This window comes from Phyllostomus discolor, chromosome 2 (assembly GCF_004126475.2).
Source record: "Phyllostomus discolor isolate MPI-MPIP mPhyDis1 chromosome 2, mPhyDis1.pri.v3, whole genome shotgun sequence".
In the NCBI taxonomy this organism is placed as follows: domain Eukaryota; kingdom Metazoa; phylum Chordata; class Mammalia; order Chiroptera; family Phyllostomidae; genus Phyllostomus; species Phyllostomus discolor.
In genome coordinates this window covers 187,166,566-187,185,703 of record NC_040904.2, presented here as the reverse complement: position 1 = coordinate 187,185,703, position 19,138 = coordinate 187,166,566, and the positions used below count along the sequence as shown (strand labels likewise).

General features: G+C 36.6%; 1 protein-coding gene across 4 annotated transcripts in view; it reads right to left on the bottom strand.

Annotated features, from left to right (window-relative positions):
* Positions 1-19,138, bottom strand: part of LMO3 (LIM domain only 3) — a 57,609-nt gene that overhangs the window by 17,348 nt on the left and 21,123 nt on the right. The gene's annotated exons all lie outside the window — the stretch shown is intronic.

Sequence of the window (19,138 nt, the reverse complement as noted above, 5' to 3'; positions counted from 1 at the left end):
GCACGAGGCTGGGTGTTCAGACCCAACCTAGACGGCTAATTCTTAAGCATCTGCCCAACAGCCACCAGTGGGACTCAGTGTTAGCTCACGATCCAACCCATTTAAACAACAACAACATGGTGGGGATAAGAAAATTACAGGTAAAAAGTCAACCATGAACAGGAAGGGAGACAACTTAATTTTTTGGTTTTTAGAATTCTTGAGATCTATGCTGAGTACTACATTGGAAACAATAGAAAAATAGAAAGGAACACTAAAAGTGAAGAAAGATTTTGGTGGAAAGCATTGTCATCTGTCTCTCTGGGTCTTGCATTTTAGGCAAAGAAAAGACTACGGAAACATTCTAAGACTTCATTCTGCACTAAAACTTGACTTGACTTACAGGAACCTCTCATTCCAGAGACACTAGGTTGAGTTCCGTGAATGCTTGGGTAGGAGTGCCTGCCCTAAACAATCACAGAGTCTACTCCGACATGGAGACTGATTCAGAATAGGTTGTTTTGAACTTGAGAGGGTCCAGGATAACAAGCCAGTAGCACCTTCCACACAGCGGGCACAGCCCTTACATTTCCCCACAGGGCTGGTCCCCTCTCTGCCTCCCACCAGCTCACAAGCCAAGCTGACTATGCTCTCACTCACTGTCTGTGCCTGTGCTGGCTGATGTGGCAACCACTCACCACATATACCTACTGGTCACCTGACACGTGGCTAGTACTTACCAACTTGTGTTCTCAGTGTGACATATGCACCAACTTTCAAGGCTTAGCACAGGGAAGTAAAATATTTTATGAACGATTTAAAATATTAATTACATATTGAAATAATGATCTTTTGAATCTATTTGGTTAAAGAAAATATCTTTTCAAAATTAATTTCACCTTTAAAAAACTTTCCTTTTAATAGAGGGGCTGCTAGAAAAATAAAAATTAATATGTGAATCATTATATTTCTGTTGGAGGGTGGTGGTCTAAAGTCTCAGGTTTCCTTGTAGTCCTATATATAAAGGCTTATAAACAGTTAAACAAATGGAGGCCTAGGATTTTCTAATTAAAACTCATGCAAAAATCTCTCTTCCAGTGTTCCATGCCTACAGATAGGGAAAAAAAGTAAAGGGTAGAGATATTTTATTCCAACTTAAAAGTATGTATGCTAATGATGTGAATCGCTATAGTGCATCCATAATCTGAAATAGATGACAATGTCCCACCTATTTTTCCAGTTTTAGGCTTACTCAGTGTTCACTCCTTTATAAACTTATCATTTTCTGCTCCATGAAGGCAGCAACAGGAAAATACGTGAAGAAAAATGAGCTAACATTTGGGCTGCCTAGCCCCTGTCCCGGCTCATAGACCATTACTTAATAATGGAGTGCTGCTTCAGCAGCACATATACTAAAATGGGCACTCAGTGTTGGGGAGGGCATGAGAAACTAACCCTCCCTATCCAAATCTGGTCCTTTCCTCACTAGTGAACTTCTCTGTATACCCTATAAAAGTGGGGCAAGAACAGGTTATACTGGACAAAAGTCTCTGGGTTAATGACCTGACAGAGGGAGATTTACTCAGAATCATCTCTCTTCCCACACCTGACTCAGTTAAAAGTTGCTAATGGTGATTAAATATGATACTTTTACTTTCAACAAATAACTATCAATTTCTCCTTGGACCCATTTTTCAAAGCCTCATGAGTAGGTGTTACTGCTCTTTATGATCAGCACTACAACCCGGTGGGAGAAGCAATTTGGGAAAAAGTAAAATTGAATGTTTTCCCTTCAACATGTGATGAGGATAATACTTCTGAACAAATATGGCAATTGTACCAACATTTCACAGACTCATAAAATCTTGGTACTGAAAAGAATATTTTGTAGCTCAAGTAAAAGAAATGTGTCAAGCTGGCTATTTATTGTGATATTTGAAAGATCAGAGTTTTCAAAATTTTAGATACAGTTATGGAAACGTCTAAAGTAGTAAGAGGTAGAAAAAAGAAACAGTAAAACAAAGGATAACATATATAAACTAAAACTAGAAATGGATTTTTTAAAAAATAATAAAAGTAGATATTTCACCTAATCACTGTAGCATCCCTGCTCTAATTTTAAGATTGTAATGAAGGGGAGGACACATCAGTCACAATTATGTGAGCACAAAAATCTATTTTTACAGATACTGTGGCAATTTAGTTACTAGATATCTCTCCCTTGATATAATTAGGGAAGTTGTTGGTAGATCAAAATAAATTAGGCACTGGTTTTAGCTATAGTACAATAAAGGCTAATTGGAATATGCTACATATAATTTCATAACAAAAGCTTTTAAATTTTTTAAATGTGTGAATCTGTTATATCATGAGTTTCAAAAAGCTAAAGCTTTTATTTTTACCTACTTAAAATTCTATAGGTCTTTCAAGGTGGAAACTTTTAAAGTATGTGATATTTTCCTAAAAATCGCATTGAAGTATTTTGATATCTTTACAGAATCTTAGAGGCCCATAATTACCTTCTCTTTTATCTTTCTTTTTCACACATTTCTTCTTATACACTAGATATAAAAGTGAATGAGAAAGTTAAGTGGAGAGGTATGTATCTTATTTGAAAATTCTATTTTTACCCATCCCATAACTAATGAACTTGAGGTACTGTGGTTTCCACAGAAAAGAAAAATAAAGAGGAGGAAAAAAAAAAGCATTTAAAGGAAGGTATAAATGTCATTTTGTAAACAGTTATTTATGAACTAATCATGGGGGAGAACTCTTCTTTGATCTTTTTCAATTAAGCCACTTAATGTTTTTACATGTCAATTTCAACATATTTCCAAGTGCCACTCACTCATGTATCAGGCACTGAGCAAGACTCGCTACAGCAGCTCCGCTGGTGGACACAGCCTCAGTGATGCCAGTGTGATTGGAACCTCAGTGCAAAACATTACTTCCGACGTGAACTGTATCTTTCATATTCAGAAATTATGAGTAGGTGACAGTAATTGCTCAATTATTTATACAAAGTAAACAACTCATTTACCTAGAATAGGCAAGGCATCTACTTGTCTTTGAAACTAGCCGCTAAAATTTCAGACAAACATTTCTTCTGTGATTAATTAGTATGTCTTACTTCAAAGCAAAAGCAGTTGTGTAGAATAGTGACAAACTAGATAGGGGCCTATTATCTACAATTTAGTTTCAAATTTTATTTAAATCTTTTACCTTTCTTCTCTGAAGAAACAACCTAATTACAATGTTTTTTTTAGGTGAAGAGCAGAATTAGGGGTATCGTATAATTTATTTGATAGGATGATTTACCAAAGAAAAAAAGGTGCATAAATTGTTGTCACAGATTTCATCCTTGTTTTTAACCAAGGATAATTTGCTATGGAGGCATCCAAGTGCTCCCTAGTTCCAAATTACATTAATATAATCATCTAAGATTCCTGGAATATACGTTATTTGCTCTCTTCCTAAGAAGCATTTTCTGCAAAGCAAATTCAACATCTGATGTCTTTTGCTTCTTTAGGATTTTAATGGACAATTGTTATTAAATTCTTATAAGAAAGAATTCTCAAAACTACCATTTTAAAAAGTCATATATGGGTTGACTATCTATCTGTAATAAGGGTACTCATATGTCAGTTTGCCCAGGACAAGCTTGTACATATTCCTGTAGCCCAGTCTCATTACTAGCAGTGCCTTTTTTGTCAAGTATCCTGGGTTAAATAGAAAATTATATGGCGACTTTAGTAATAGCTAAAGATCCACTAGAATCCAAAGGTTTCAAACTTTCTGTTCTTCGATTTTTTTTTTTTTGACTCAAATAGGTAGACTGAACCAAATATCCTTTAAGGGCTTTTGTGTAATTTTACAATTGTAATTCTTCAGTTGAAGTGTAACTAGATGATTCAAGTAAAAGCTAATATGGATAGTTTGAATTTTAGTATTAAGAGTGAATTGGTAACATTCTCTTAAAACTCAGTCAAAAGGGAAGGTATACACCTTTTATTCATCATGGGTTAGTATTTATACATATTCACATTGAATTTTTAATTTGAAAATCCTTTAAAGGATTTTTGAATTGCTTTAAAATAGGATTTAAAAGAATTACCAAAATAAAGCCATGAAAACAATTATTTGTAGGATTAGGTGAGTTCCTTTTTGGAATAAGAAACAATAGAAGACTCAAAAAGACAAAACAGTACTGTGGAAGGAAGAGCTATAATTCTTTGGTATTAATTTGTCCAAGCTTGATGTTTTCCATAATAAATTAGTGTAACACTCAACATAGTATTATGAAGTAGAAACAGTATAGTCTAATTTCTGTGTAGTAAAAATATACAAAAAGAATTATACTGAAAACTATCATTTGTATTTTTGTATATACAAATACAATACTATCTATAAACATACATGATGTTTCTGAATAGTGTTTAAAGCACTTTCTTTTGTAAAATGTTATTTCTAGAGCTCTGAGTTTAAGTAAAGATTGCATTTTTGGAACGTGTATGGATTTTTATTTTTATAAAAAGATAGAGCTACTGAGAGGTATTTCCTTTGTTGTGCCACCTTTAGGACTTATTTGAAGTACTTCTTAGAAATTGCTATGCCATAGTGTCCAGAATTTTAACTACTCTTTAACCCTTCTGAAACTATATGTCAAACCCTTATAAAACAGAGAATGTATTGGGGAGTAAAACATCAACGTACAGCCAGCTTCCGGTTTATAAAACACACAGACTTCAGTTATCTCTGGAACCAGATATCTATTATTAACCGTGGAAAGCTCTGTTCAGTGTCAATAAAAATAAATATTTTTTAAAGAAATCTAGGCAAACAACTTTGGGAAAATCTCTTCATGGAACATATATTAAAATAATTTGCTCTAAAAATATTACATTGAGGCAGAATCTGCTAAAATATTTGATACAAATTTATCTAATTTTCTAACAGTGAGAGCATACTAACTGGATATGAAAATAAGTTATCAAAAGAGGAAATTTCATATATGAACCTATAACTATTGAAAGTAGAGATATTTTCTAAATAATTAGTATACTTTTCAAAATACTTTTCTCTGTCCTTATTTTCCTATTCAGATACATTTGATGAAGGAATTATGCTTAAATCCCTTGACATTTTAATTTCTTTATTAAAATTGGGAATAAATCATTTAGTCAAAGCACAGGAAAAAAACTCCATATTAGTTAGATATATTTCAATTTCTGTTCATAAATGCCCATCACATAAACCTTATATTAATATATATTACTCATGTAAATATTATTAGGGTTTAGATGGAAAATACTGAATAAAACAATTTATGATTAGTGAACAAAGTATGATGTAATAGAAATGAGGATTTGGAACTCGGATATTTCAAATATAGAAAAATGAGGTATTGGAATCATTTAACGGATGATATTTCCTGGTAACCAGAGTCCCTGAAAAGACAACTTAAAAGATATTTGAACATAAGTGTGTGTGTCTCTCTATGCGCTTGTATGTCCACATGTATAAATCAAGTACTAACCTACTAGTTATCTCTTTTTACTCTCAGCGTGTCAGAAAAAAAAAAAAATCCTGTCAGCTGCAAAGGCGATAAGGGGGGCAGTTTAAAGAAGATACTGGAGCCTTAAGCTTCTTAATGTGCCAAGAATCAATCCCATGAAAGCAAACAACTTGAAAAAGGGTTATATGTATTTAGGAAAGCTCTCAGGCTCCTTCCCTCTCTGCTCCAGCCAAGCTAGCGTTCAAGTTTTCTCACCCTAATGACCCCTGAAGCAGCCCTGAGGGATTGCAAAACAAGGCTGTTACACAAGGCAGCTTGCTAATTGAGAAGTTGATCGGGGGTAGAGAAATCCTGCTTTACCACGTTAAGTGTCGAAATCAAGCATGACTAGATTGACGTCGCCAAATCACCGTCTGGAGGCCACTCCACGCCAGGAGCAGCAGGGCTTTTCACACCTGATAGGCCCTCACTCTATCTACATCAAGTCACATTAAGAAAGGAATGTATTACGAACTGGAGCCCTTGCCCCTGAGAAGCATTACTCCACTGCCTAATTGCTACTTCTAGGCTTCCCCAGTAACAAACGTGTCCACGCGGTGGACCTGCAGCCTACCTGTTCCCTTTGGGAAACCAGCCTCCCTCCCCACGCACTCCGCAGGTTTTCGCTATTAGGAAGCCAGAATGAGTTAGAGGAAATCAGTAGGCTTAGACATTTCGTATTACCTATCTCAATGACACTGATTTAAATTACAGAACCCTCCGGGCAGTTTGAAAACAGTGGCTCTTTAAACCTTTTTTTTTCTTGCTTTTTTCTTTTTTTTTTTATGACAATGCAGATTCACATGTATGATCAATGAAAATGCCTGAAAACAGACAGTGATTTAGACACACTGTGGTGTGTGGAAGACAGGAGAGACCTGCTTTTGAACTTTGGGTCCCCAGTCACGGATTTGCTACTCTCCAACCTAAAATCTCCTGTGACAGATGGCATAACAGATATTTCCAACAGCCCAGACTGGTATTACTTGGTGTTTTTTCCCCTACACTGTATTTCTGACAGGTTCAAAGCACTTCAACTATGTGGTTTTGGGGGGAGGAGTGTGCAAGGAATTAGGAAGTTCCCCTCTTTTTCCTACCACTTTTTATTTATAAAGCTTAGTGTTCTTATTGAGACTATGGAATTAATTCCGATCTGTCCTCTGTTAATTACAGGGCACACAGGGAAATAAATACTAGCTAATTTCCAACTGCAAAGATTTATTTATGTATTTACTGGCCATTATAGAAATTTGTAACAGAAAAATTAACTTTACCATACTTACTAGGAGGCAGCCATTGAATAGGTGGGGAAACTGAGGCAGAGAGGTAGCAGTAATTCACCTCAGATCTTACAGGCAATTAATAGCACGGATTGAAACCTGGCTCTGTTTTCCAATACCAGACCGGTGCCCACTTTGTACTGGACTTCCTCTCTTGCCCCCATCCACGTATGATAGATAAGATGGTGTGATACATGGGTAACAAAGAGAAACAAAAATCAAACAAAAAACATACCCCTCCCACTTTGTGGTATTGTCTTATCTAGCAAAAGATGACAGGGCATTCTATAGTACTCAAACCCAACACTCACTTCCAGGTTATAATCTGTATTATATTAATATAGATTATATTATATTAACATTATAATGTCTGCTACATTTTCATAAAAAGCTCTGCATTCCCTTTTGAGGCTCAACATTGAGAAACAAACTCATGAAAATAAAACTCCACTAAAATCAAGGCTTTACTTATTTTAGGAAACATAAGTGTAAGATCAATTTCCACAAACCAAAGGTGATACTGTCTACAAAGCATTTTTAATGGAAAAAAGCAATTAAAAGTCTAAGTCCTCTCTGATAATTATACCTTAGCAAGTTAGGGAGATCAGTTAAAAGATTTTCCTGTGCTTACATTTTAAAGAAACATCTCAAATCAATATCCTTATGAAATCTGGTCAATTACAGAAGGACTTAGTGTATGAGGGCTAATGTATACTTAGCCCTGTCTCTGGAGCTGACAGTGTTAAGCATTTTTCACATGTTATCCCATTAATCCTCACAACCAGCAAACAAGGCAGGTGGCAGGTTATGCTCCCCCCTCCCATTTTGTGGATGAGGAAAATGAAGCATTCAGAATGATGTAATGTGCCCAGATAGTTAATAAGAGAGCTGAACTCCACGGATTCCCCTTTTACCTCAATAGAACAGCGGCAATTCATTACTCCCCTGTCTTAAGGATCTCTCTTCACTTACTGACCTCTAGGAAGGGTTTATGATTAAGGCTAAAATCTGTCTCCCTGCAACTTCCACTCACCTAGCCTTTATGGGACAAGTCTAGTTCTTCTTACATATAACATCATTCTCTTGTGCAGACCACAGGCCCAGCACTAGCACCTCATATTCTATGTCAAAATGGATGTCTCACCAATCTCCAGGTCCCTCAAACCAGAGGTCTCGAAATCATCTCTGACTATTTCTCTTCTCCTGAGATCCCCAAAGCACCCTCTGCTAGTTCTCCCTCAAATGCCATATATTTTCTCTTCCTTTTAAGTGACCTCCTTCTAGCATGCATCATTTCTTCTCTGGACTCAGGCTGTGACCTCCTAGCTGTATGTCTTTTCTCCCAGCCTGCCCTTCTCTTTACCCTTCACTCTGCAGCCAGTTACCTTTCTCTAACACAGATAGAATTTGTTGTTTCTGCCTACAACCTTCTATAGCTCCCTACTGCATTCAAGAATACTGCAGAAAGTATGATACGGCCAACCTACCTGGCCCCCATCTTACTGTCTGCCTTCTCTTTCACAACTGAATCTCACCCCCACCAGGTTTTCTCCTCCCTGAACTCACCATGCACTTCCATAATCAATTGCCTATCATTCTGAGTAAAGTTCTTTTGCCTGGCCAACTACTACTCCTTTTCTGCACTTAGCTCAAATGTCACTGGATCTATGAAGTCCTTCTGATATCCCTGTGGCAAAACGAATTAACACCCTCCTTTGGATATTTAAGCAGTTGTTTTCATATACTATATGACCCTTACAGAATCTGTGCCAGCTCATGTCCCTCTGTTGGTCTCTTTCTTGCTCCGTAATAGATTCCCTGATAGCACGTCCTCTCCTGCACTGAGGGCCTAACCCATGTAATATTCATATGCCTTGAAATTACTGAATTAGAGAACAGGTTCATTCCTGGAAATTCATACTTTTCTCTTGTCAACTAATTAGATTTTATGTAGGAATTTTACTTATACCTACTAGATTAGTATCAGTTGTTCTTAAAATCCATTTTTAAATCAGTGTATAATGGATACAACACCTTGGAGTGAAAGTCAAAACCAGCGATGATTAAAACACCCTCTCCGTGTCCTTTCCTGACCTGTATCTTATAGAAATAACCTAATAAGGGCAAGGCTACACAGACTAAAGCTACACCAGGACCACGCTAGGCAACTTCAGCAAGTACTTGCTGAAACTCAGAACAAATTAGATCTGTCTTTGATCACATTCCAGATGGTTTCAGGTGGCAACACTTCAGAACTGTAACTAGCAGCTGCAGAAAACTTGCTAATTGATATCACCTCTAACCATCATATCTGGCAATATTTCTTTACCATTAGTACTCCATTACTCTTAAGAGTCAGAAGAAGCACAGGTCAAAATATTGTATTTCTAACTTAGGCAGGCAGCTCCAGAAGTGCTCCAACATTCAGGCTGAACACTGTGATGAAGCACAACTCCTCCTTATTTTCAAGACCCATCTCCTAAATCTTCTCTCCCCATCTTCTTACTTCTGACCGTCTCTTACTGCAATTCTTCCATGAAGCTCAGTTATTAAAAATCACGTTTTCCTAACCATCTGACAGTTACTCTTTGTTATGTTTATTATATAGGTTGTCACTTTATTACCATCATTTCGGCATTGAGAAATATTTCATGCTACCCTACTCCCTCCTCCTGCCCTCTAGTCAGTATTTATTGAGCTCCTACTACTTGTCAGGTTTTCTGCTAGACACTGGATACAATAAAAAAAATAAATAAAACACTTCCCTACCCTCAAAATGTTTGCAGTCTTCTAATGCTGGAGAAGTAGATGAGTAGGCATAACAACAAAAGCACACTCTCTCCTCCTAACAAACGGGTCTGCACACGTCTGGAAGAGGACTTTTTCTTAAAGCTCTAATTCCCTCATTTCATTAATTTGTTCAAATGACTTACATGGCTCCATCTTACCCACATAATAGTAATATCCATTCTGCCCAGGACGGCTCTCTGGACCAATTCTATAGGACCGTAGTTCTCTCTTCCAATTAGGGTTATCAGATTTAGGATTCCCAAATACTTACACTTAAAACAATTACTATTACTTATCTGAAATTTAAATTAAACTGGGGATCCTGCATTTTATCCGGCTACTCTATACTTAAATTGACCAGCCTATTTGCCTCGTAGTTAAAATTCAAATGGACACAAGAGCTTGAGGAGGCAGCTGCTTCCATGCGAAGGGTGTCATCTCCCACCTTCCACGCCAGAGCCATCCTTCCCCAGAAGTCCTCCCAGGCAGCAGAGACTGTGCCGTCCCTCACACTCTTACAGTTTAATTAAACTTAGAAAATATTAAGCAATAACCTAAAGTAAGAGCAGTGTAACTTTCTCAAATTGAATTAAATATTTGGGGGATTCTAAGACTATTTTTTTTTCCAATAAAGGACATATAAACTACTTAAGTCTGAGAAATACTATTTTTATTTAGTTCACTTAAACAATATACATTCAAAATCACCTCCCACCTCTTCAGTGGTACGTGGGTGGGGAAGAGGGGAGGAGTCGGACAGAAAGGGCGTGGGGGTGGGAAGGAAGCTGTGTTCTCTTTGGTGAAGAAGCCCCATCTTAGGCTGCCCAGGCTCAGATCTGACTCAAAATTCCAAAGCACTCTAATAGCCCAATTAATGCACTAAAAGAATATATTCAAGAAGAAATCATCCATAGCTCTATACTTAATAAAGTCTCATTTGAAATAAAAAGCAAAAAAGAAGTCCTTTATTCCAACAAACTATGTTGCATTGTTAAGGTCTGGTATATTACATTCATACACACTCTTGACAGAGTACATCACTGCAAATAGGTGACCTTTTCCAACCCAAACACTCTCTAGAGCCTAGTTTTTAAAAAAGGCATTGATTACAAAGGTCATAAACTTCCATAGGGATTTTTTTAAGAACAAAATGTCCTTTCTAGGATTAAATTATATATATACATATGTGTGTGTGTGTGTGTGTGTGTGTGTATTCTTACATGCACATTATTAATGTATTTAGAGGAGGCATTTTGAAATGTTTTGGCTGTTTTCCAATAGGCTTAAGAAACACCAAAAACCGAAGAACTGTCTAAATTTCTTTCTTCATTAAAAAATATCACCAGAAAAATCAGGGGTGTGCTTCACAGAACAGAATTAAAATCTGGTGTCTCATGCCACTAAAGAGAAATGAGTTTCCTGGTAGGTACTTCATATCCTCCCAGGTATGCATTTAATTGACTGACATTTCGGCAGTGGTGTACCAGTAGTTTAGAAAGGTAACCCAGATGCACCAGTGAAGAGTTCTCTTGCTTCCTCTTGGCAGCATTATGGCACACTATGACTGTGGTCACTATAGACAACAGCACAGGCCATGAGAATGGGTTTGGGGGGCATACTCTCTGCATTTGAATTCTTCCTCAACCACTTGTATCTTGGGAACTTTGGCTAAACAACTTAATCATCCTGTGCCTCAGTATATTTGTCTCTAAAATGGGTATAATAACAGTTCCCAAAGGGTAAATGAGTTTGCATCTGTAAAGTTACTTAGCACAGTTCCAAGCTCAGAGAAAATACTTCAAAAATAGTACTAAAATATAAGCTACACAAAGACAAAAGCTTCTATCTGTGTTTTTCACTGTTATAGTCCCAGTCACTGGGACAGTATCTGGAATATAGTAGCTTCTCCAAAAGCATTTGCCATCATTTGAGTGACTTTATTTCACAGAGTTAAAAAAAATCCCCCCTGATTATAACAGCTCTGTCCTCAGTCCAGTTAGCATTGTTCTATGTTTATCTAATATATGTAAACGAAAAATAGAGGAAAATCTTCTTCACAATTTTCCTTTAAAAAGATTTCTTCAAAGGAATACTGGATCCTAACACTTCTATCTTTTAAAAGTTTTATTACTACTCTTAATGAATTTCTTTTCTTCTCCATTTCTACTAAGTCATTTTTTTTGGCATAGAGTAAAATTACCATTCTATTTACCTTGTCTTTTATCTAGCTAGCCTGGCAAATGTTAATATTAATCCTTGAGTTTGCCCAATTATCTGCAAAGAAAATAATTTTCTTTTGAATATTTACATTGATTACTTTATTTTTATATCCTGTTACATTAGCTGAAAGAGCCTTTAAAGCAACACTGAATAAATGTGATGATAGTGAATATCCTTGGCTTTTTCCTGCTCTTAATGGAAATGACTCTACAGTACTTAACTTTTATATATTTGCTGTTAAGTTTCAATAAATTTCTTAATCATATTTAACTGGCTTTTTCTTATTTCTCTTTATTTGGGAGTTTTGCAATGGCTGCTGAATATTAATAATTGCTTTTTTTTGCATATATCGCTTACAGCCATGGTGCTTCCTCCTTTAGTCTGATAATGTAATTATCATTATCAAACTAAAGGTGGAAACATATCCTGGTGTTCATGCCTTGCAGTCCAGAAATAATCTTACCTGTTCCTAGGGTAAGGAACCATTATATATATTATATATCCATTATATATATTTTAAAAGGTTGCTAAAACCTCTTAAGTTTTTATATCTGTATTCATAAATAAAACTAGTTTCTATATGTTTTATATTATTCTTCTCTGGTTACAGTACTACAATAGAGTTATGTTAATTGTATAGAAGTTGAGTTATAGCTATGTTGGGCTTTAGTTTTCTGTGTACCATTCAATTACAAATGCCAAGGAAGTTGCTAGATATACCTGGCTTACTCTTGGAAAAGAGTAAGGCACTGCAGGGAGAGATTTAGAAGCCATCACACAATGAACAGCAATTAAAGCCATGAAGATGGATAATATCTCCTAGAAAAAAAAGTATACCTCTACAAGATCAGTGTTTCTAGGGTGCTATCCTTCACTCTCTTAAGTGTTTTATGGGGATGAGACATTCAGGAAAGAATGTGAACTATATAGTATAGTCATACCACCCAAGATATAGGGAGCTTTGAGAAAAGAGTAATCAACACTTAAAAGAGAAAAGCAACTCCATGATCTCTGAGAAAACGCCCTATGGTTTTCGCCATTAAATATTAGGGACAGAAATTTCGGTACAGTAGTTAAGAAATGGAGGCCAGATCACAAGTGGATGAGAAGTCACTGAGGCTGAGGAAGTATAGATATGGTTATGAGGGTAAATTGTTCTTTAAAACATCTGAGCAACAAAGGAGGTAGAAAATACCAACAGATATTTGAGGGATAAAGATTTTTTTCAGGATGGAAAAGTCTCACGTATATTCATTCATATGTTGAGGGTAAAGAGCTTGCAGAAAAGGAGATATTACAATACCAATAAAATGAAAGAAAATAAAATACCAAAGATAAAGGAGATTCCTAAAAAAAGAAGAAGACTGACAGGACATTGCAGATTAGATATTGCAGTAATGGAGCTAAGGACATAGAATTAGCCTTAAAATGAACAAAGATGAGATGAAAGAAGTTAGAGTTAAATGGAAAAGTAGATGCAAGGTAAATAGTGTTACAATTCTGATTTAATCAAACCTGATGGCTTCGATTTTGGTGGCAGCAGCAAGGGCATCTGCTGAGAAGGGAAGACAGAAGAACTATCCAAAGAAAGGGCCTCAAGGGGAACTCTAAATGTTCAGTAGAGCTGTTGAAGGTCATGGGCAAGAATGGTAGCCAAGTACAAATAATGGGCTCAGCCCTTGAGGCCGAGTGCGGAGAAACCAATTATTTGTGGGAGCATCGATCTATATTTTATTTGCTTGTTTCCAGCAATACTCCACCATGTTGTAGGAGTAAAAAGGGGTAGTGGTATACCAATGCCAGGTTGCCAGATAGAGCCTTGGTGAGCACTGAGCCAGAGGATGGACATGGGGTAAAAGGATGGACAAGGGCGCAAATGATCAGCAGGAGGCTTCACGCTGGGCAGGTAAGGGCAGAGCAGCAGCCTCACAGATTTGATCGAATTAGGAGAAGAAGACATAACAGAAGTCTGAATTTCTGAAATTAATGAAGAGTTGTATTGCAACCTAGACAGGATGATATGATGGAGTTTACAATTCCTGAGATGGAATATTTTTCTTTAAGGACAAGGAGTTGTGTGTAATCCTGGGAAGGGAGAGCTGATATGCAGGAGAGTTAAGGAGATTAGACAAGATAGGACTAGTTTTGGATGGATCAGCTATAAGCCTGTTAAAAATCTCTCAGAATTGTGGCACAGAGAAATGACAGGAGTGAACAAGAGTATAAGATAGTATAACTAGATCATATGAGATTTATTGGAGGATGCATTTTTATTAGTGGGTATAGATGGTTGTGTGTATCCAAGAAAATGCCAGCCTCTCCTCTTGGCTTCCTAGTATGTGCAGCTTACAAGAGCAGATAGTACTGTGCCAGTGTTGACAGCTGAAAGGAAACCGCCTCCTTAACGATGAGACAGGTTTCAGTTAAAGCAATAGATGAAACTCAGTTAAGACAATGTTTTGATGGAAAAGGCATCTTGGCAAAAGATTGTGGACATGGAAAGACATGGACATTATTGACAATGACATGAGGGATTCCAGAGGACCCACTGGAAAAGTGCTGAGTCAAGGTAACAGCAGAAATACCCAGAGAATGAGGAAAGCAATGGAAATGTGAAAGGATTAGAATGGACATTGGTGGGTTAAGGGCTGGTGGTAGTGTATTTGCCTTTCATTCATTAATGGGTAATTAATTGTTGGGTTGAAAGGCCTGTTTAGGACTGGGTGGCCTTAAATGTCTTAACTTTAGTACAGTGAGGGTCTCCCAAAATATCTTGCTTAAACCCAAGGAAATTGTAATGGCCATCAGGTTCAGGACAAAGCAAGCAAGCTCTTTCCTCGAGAGTTGCCTCCCAGCCACAAAGCAGTAAGCTCTCCACTGGAGACCACCCATTCCAGTATTTAAACTATTTCATTCTGACAATTTCAAAATCTCCCTGGAGGTTTCTGAAACAGGGACGTAACTAGTCTATGTGGGATGAAAGACAGATTCCCCTCTTTAAGAATCCAGGATGCTAAGACACATTTTTGAACACTTTAGCCAATGGTACAGATTGAAGAGCCTGGTCAGGTATCTGAAACTAGAATTCTAGAATTCCAGTTAACAGTTCATGTACAAGTAGCTTACATGCCATGTTAGAATTAATTGTCAGTATCTTAAGCCCAAGAGATTTCACTTAAAGATCCAGAAAAAAAAACCCATCTAGTTCATCAGGAGAACTCAGCAACACTAGACTCACGTCCCCCCCAGTCTGCTGAAATGAAATCCCTGCTGCTTCCATTCAATGGGATGTGCAAGCCCCAGTTCACCACATCATTTTACCTGCCTGGCTGCTGGAACCTGGAGGCATTTGAGTCTGTAATGGCCTTCTTAGCCCTGGGTGAGATAATTATTTGACCTATTTTATTTACATCCACGTATCACCATAAAAAGTTATTGATTACTAGTTCATAAGATAAAGATTTGCATACATATATTTATATTAAAATAACATATTAACTTTATGAGAGATAATCACATGACAATGAGGGTGAAAATTAAAGAACACAAAAGGTTATATTTGCTACCATCTTCATCCTACCTACAGTAAGCTCAAACACTGTTGTAAATATTGCTCAGATCCACTTGTATTTTATATATACTATCTAGACTCAGGAATAAATTTCATCACATCCTCCCTTTCCCAAATTCCTTGCAATTATCTACCTAAGCATATCTCATCTGCTCCTGCCTCTATTTTTCCTCCTTATTGTTCTCATTTACTTAACTATATAACCCAATTCATTTCAAAAATTTCAAAGATCATGTTTAGATGAAATACATAGTTTTGAATATCATAATAAAGAAAAATGTGTACTGTACTTGAACAATAATAAAAAATGTGGAAAAAAGAAAAATATGGGTAAGAGAATACAAAAGTCCAGAGACTACATTAATATATCATGCTGTTGTCAGAAAAGAAGGTAAATTTGGATTTGAGCTCCCTAGAAAACAAAGAAGAAAAATGTAAACAAAAATATGATTCAACCCCTTGAGAAAAACACCATTTAATCATTCAATGCCCCAGAAACTTTTCTTATTCTAAGATCTGGAAGAAAGTTCAATGGGAAGTCTGCAGGACACTGCGCGCAATACAGTAAACAAAGTCCACAGCAGCATCCCCAAGACACTGAAATTTGTGGTTGTTTATAAAATATTCTTCAACACAAGCTAAGGGTAAAATCTGGCTGCATAATTCTTTGAAAAATTTTGAGGAGCTGAAACAGTAGGGGTCGGTGTCAAGTGCACAGCTCTCTGGAGTGATCCAAGGGATACATTTAAAAGTGTCAGAAGAAATTACCTAACACCCAGGTTTTCATAGTTCACCATAAATAGTATTCCCTTCAGATAACTGTTAGAATGTAAGCACTGAAAAGCAGCACTCTAGGTTATACTCTCTGGTCAGAGCGCAGACTGAAGAGATACCACGGTATGATAAAGCCCACATGTGGAATTCATGTAACGAAAACATGTACATGAATGGACAGCCACCCATGGCTGTGGCAAAGAGAGCTGAGGACCACAGCCTTCCTCCGCAGACACTTCTGGGCCTGCTGCAACACACAGCTGAGTCACAGAGGCCCTGGCCAATGTGTCTCCACAAACTTCACAATGTACATCAATATTCATTACCTTCCATGTTCATAGGAAACAATCTGTTGTATAATACTGTCAGATTCAGGTCAACTGAATTCTGGAGGACATCTGCAAAGATGCTGCATTTCCTCTTTGGACATCCTTTCTTGGCAGGATCCATGGCTTCCCAACACCTATCCTAGAGTATGGCAATAAGACTATACCATCAGGGCAGAAAATGTAAGATACAATCTTTTGATGATGCATAGCAGTAGATGTAGTTTTTCTATTTCTCTGATACCCGAATTAAGCTCCTTGAAGCTCAGATTATTTATTGTATTACTTTTGTAACCTTTCTCCCAAAGGAGCATGTAATCCATACACAGTTGGCATCAAATATTACTGGATGGCAGATTTGTTTTTAAAATGGTAAAATTAGATAATACATCTCATCTAAATTCATGGAATTTTCTCTCCTAATAATAGAGCCATGTGATAGCTTAAAAACACATGCTTTATCATCATTCAGTAGCAGTTTATTCATTAGAACATGCTGTACTCTTCTGAAATCCAATCTCTCTCATCACATCTCCTATTTGGTTATTTTCCTTCTCAAAAGGCCTTGTAACAAATCCAGTGCATTTAACTACCCAACTATGCCCACAAGGGTACTCGGACAATAGCTTACATTTTAAATTGTAGTAATTGTGGGTGCTGCTGACCTGCCAATCTCAAATATATTTATAAGCTGCACACACAAAAATGAAATGAACAAAGTGATTCAGATTAACCAGCTCTGACTACACATTTCAAGAAAATCACTGGGTGTGCCTAGGATCCAATGCTAACAATTTGTTACGCACTGCAGTGTTACAGCTTTCTAAATGGTAAGGAACTGTTTAAAAATTCCGAAGCATTCTTAAAATGTTTCACTTAAACATTTCTGCAATAAAATCTTATTGAACTGTTGCTTTCATTAATTTTCTACAGACTGGAGAGCAAGGAATTCAAGTTCGATTTTTTTTCTTTTAACTTTGCCTACTCCTAGCAAATAAACTGTGCCTCTTTTAAAAATAAACCCCTGGCCTTGAGTTTTGGCCCCTTAATAGTAGCCTACATGGTTGACTGCCCTTGGTGTTAAATTTTCTTAAATTGTATTTCTGTCAGTGTATCATTTTTTTAAGCAATGGACCCTATAATAGCAAGCACTGGTCTGTCAGGAGTGCATTTTAACAGCACGACACAAGTATTTTTCACTACGGGAGACAAACAATGATATGTATTACATGCAGTAAACACTGCCTTTGGTACACAGGGTTCTTTCTCTCTTAGCATTTATCTGTCTAAAATCTCACCGTGTCCTGAATAGGAGGTTATAGGGGAGGAAGAAACTCTACCTCATATTAATGTTGCCAGTGGCTATAGTATAACATTAGGAAGAGTCAACATGGATTGCCACATTTTTCAGAAAGAAAACCTTGATTTAATATTAAATAAACAGAGCATGTCATATTAACTCATGTTAGAAAGTCCTTTCCTTACAAACAACTATCACATCTCTGTTTTACAACTCTTTTCCCAAGTATTGATCTTCCCCTTTTCATTCATAAGTATCACTACTAAGTAACATTCAATTAAGCCTAAAAAGAGCTATTAAGAAATAATGGCACTACCCGTACTGGGGCTGCACAGATCGCAGGGATGCTTCAACAATTACTAGCATTTCTATGACTATTTATTTTATATCTTATCCTGTTTACCTCTTATCCTTTGAACGCTGTTTTTCAAATTTAAAAAATATACAGTGAAGTAGTTATGCTTGAGAAGTATACATTTAAATGAAAGGTGCACACTTAAACTTCTTTAGGAATAAATGTATGTAATCAAAATGGTTAGAGAACACTCCAAAAAAGAATTATCAGTTAAAAGATATTGGCATTCAGTCATCCTTGTCACCTGAGGGAAAAGATACAAAAATCAAGACCGTAAAGGAAACCTCGAGCAAGCTGAAATTTTACATATAATTCTACCCTATGGGATATTAAACATAATGCTTTACAAGGCCATAGAACTTTCACATGCTAAAATGTGGAGAGTGTGGGCATATAGTTCAGAGAACTACCACTTCAATTATAAAGAAAATAGCATGTTCAATAATTCCTCAAAAGATTCAAATTAATCTTAATTTATATAGAATACTCTATAACCTTAATTTAACAACCCATTCCAGATTCCAATAATCTCCACCGTGAAATACTTTTTCCTATATGGCTTCAGGGGCACATGGTATTTAGGTTTTTTTTCATCTATCTTCTTTGCAGATGAGAAGTTGGTACAGACCTTGTTATATATAATAGTAGCCTTTCATAGCCTTGATTATTTACATTCTTAAAACTCATCTTGATCTGTTTCTTTAATTTTATCCTCATGTTTAATAGCACTCATAACTCAAGTGTTATTCTTCATTCATAACAACAGCAGTTCACAATGGCAGTGTTAGCCAGTGTGTTCAATTTTTTTCCCTAGCATACTTCAATGACACCTCCTGACGATTCAAGGAATGGGTCTGTTACTCCTGTTTACAGATAAGTAAACTGAGGCTTAGAGAAGTTGTGTAACTTATCTAGAAAAAAACATAGATGTAGCTGAGTTGGGCTGATTCAACTCTAGACCCTTCACCATCGTGCTACTCAACATGCCT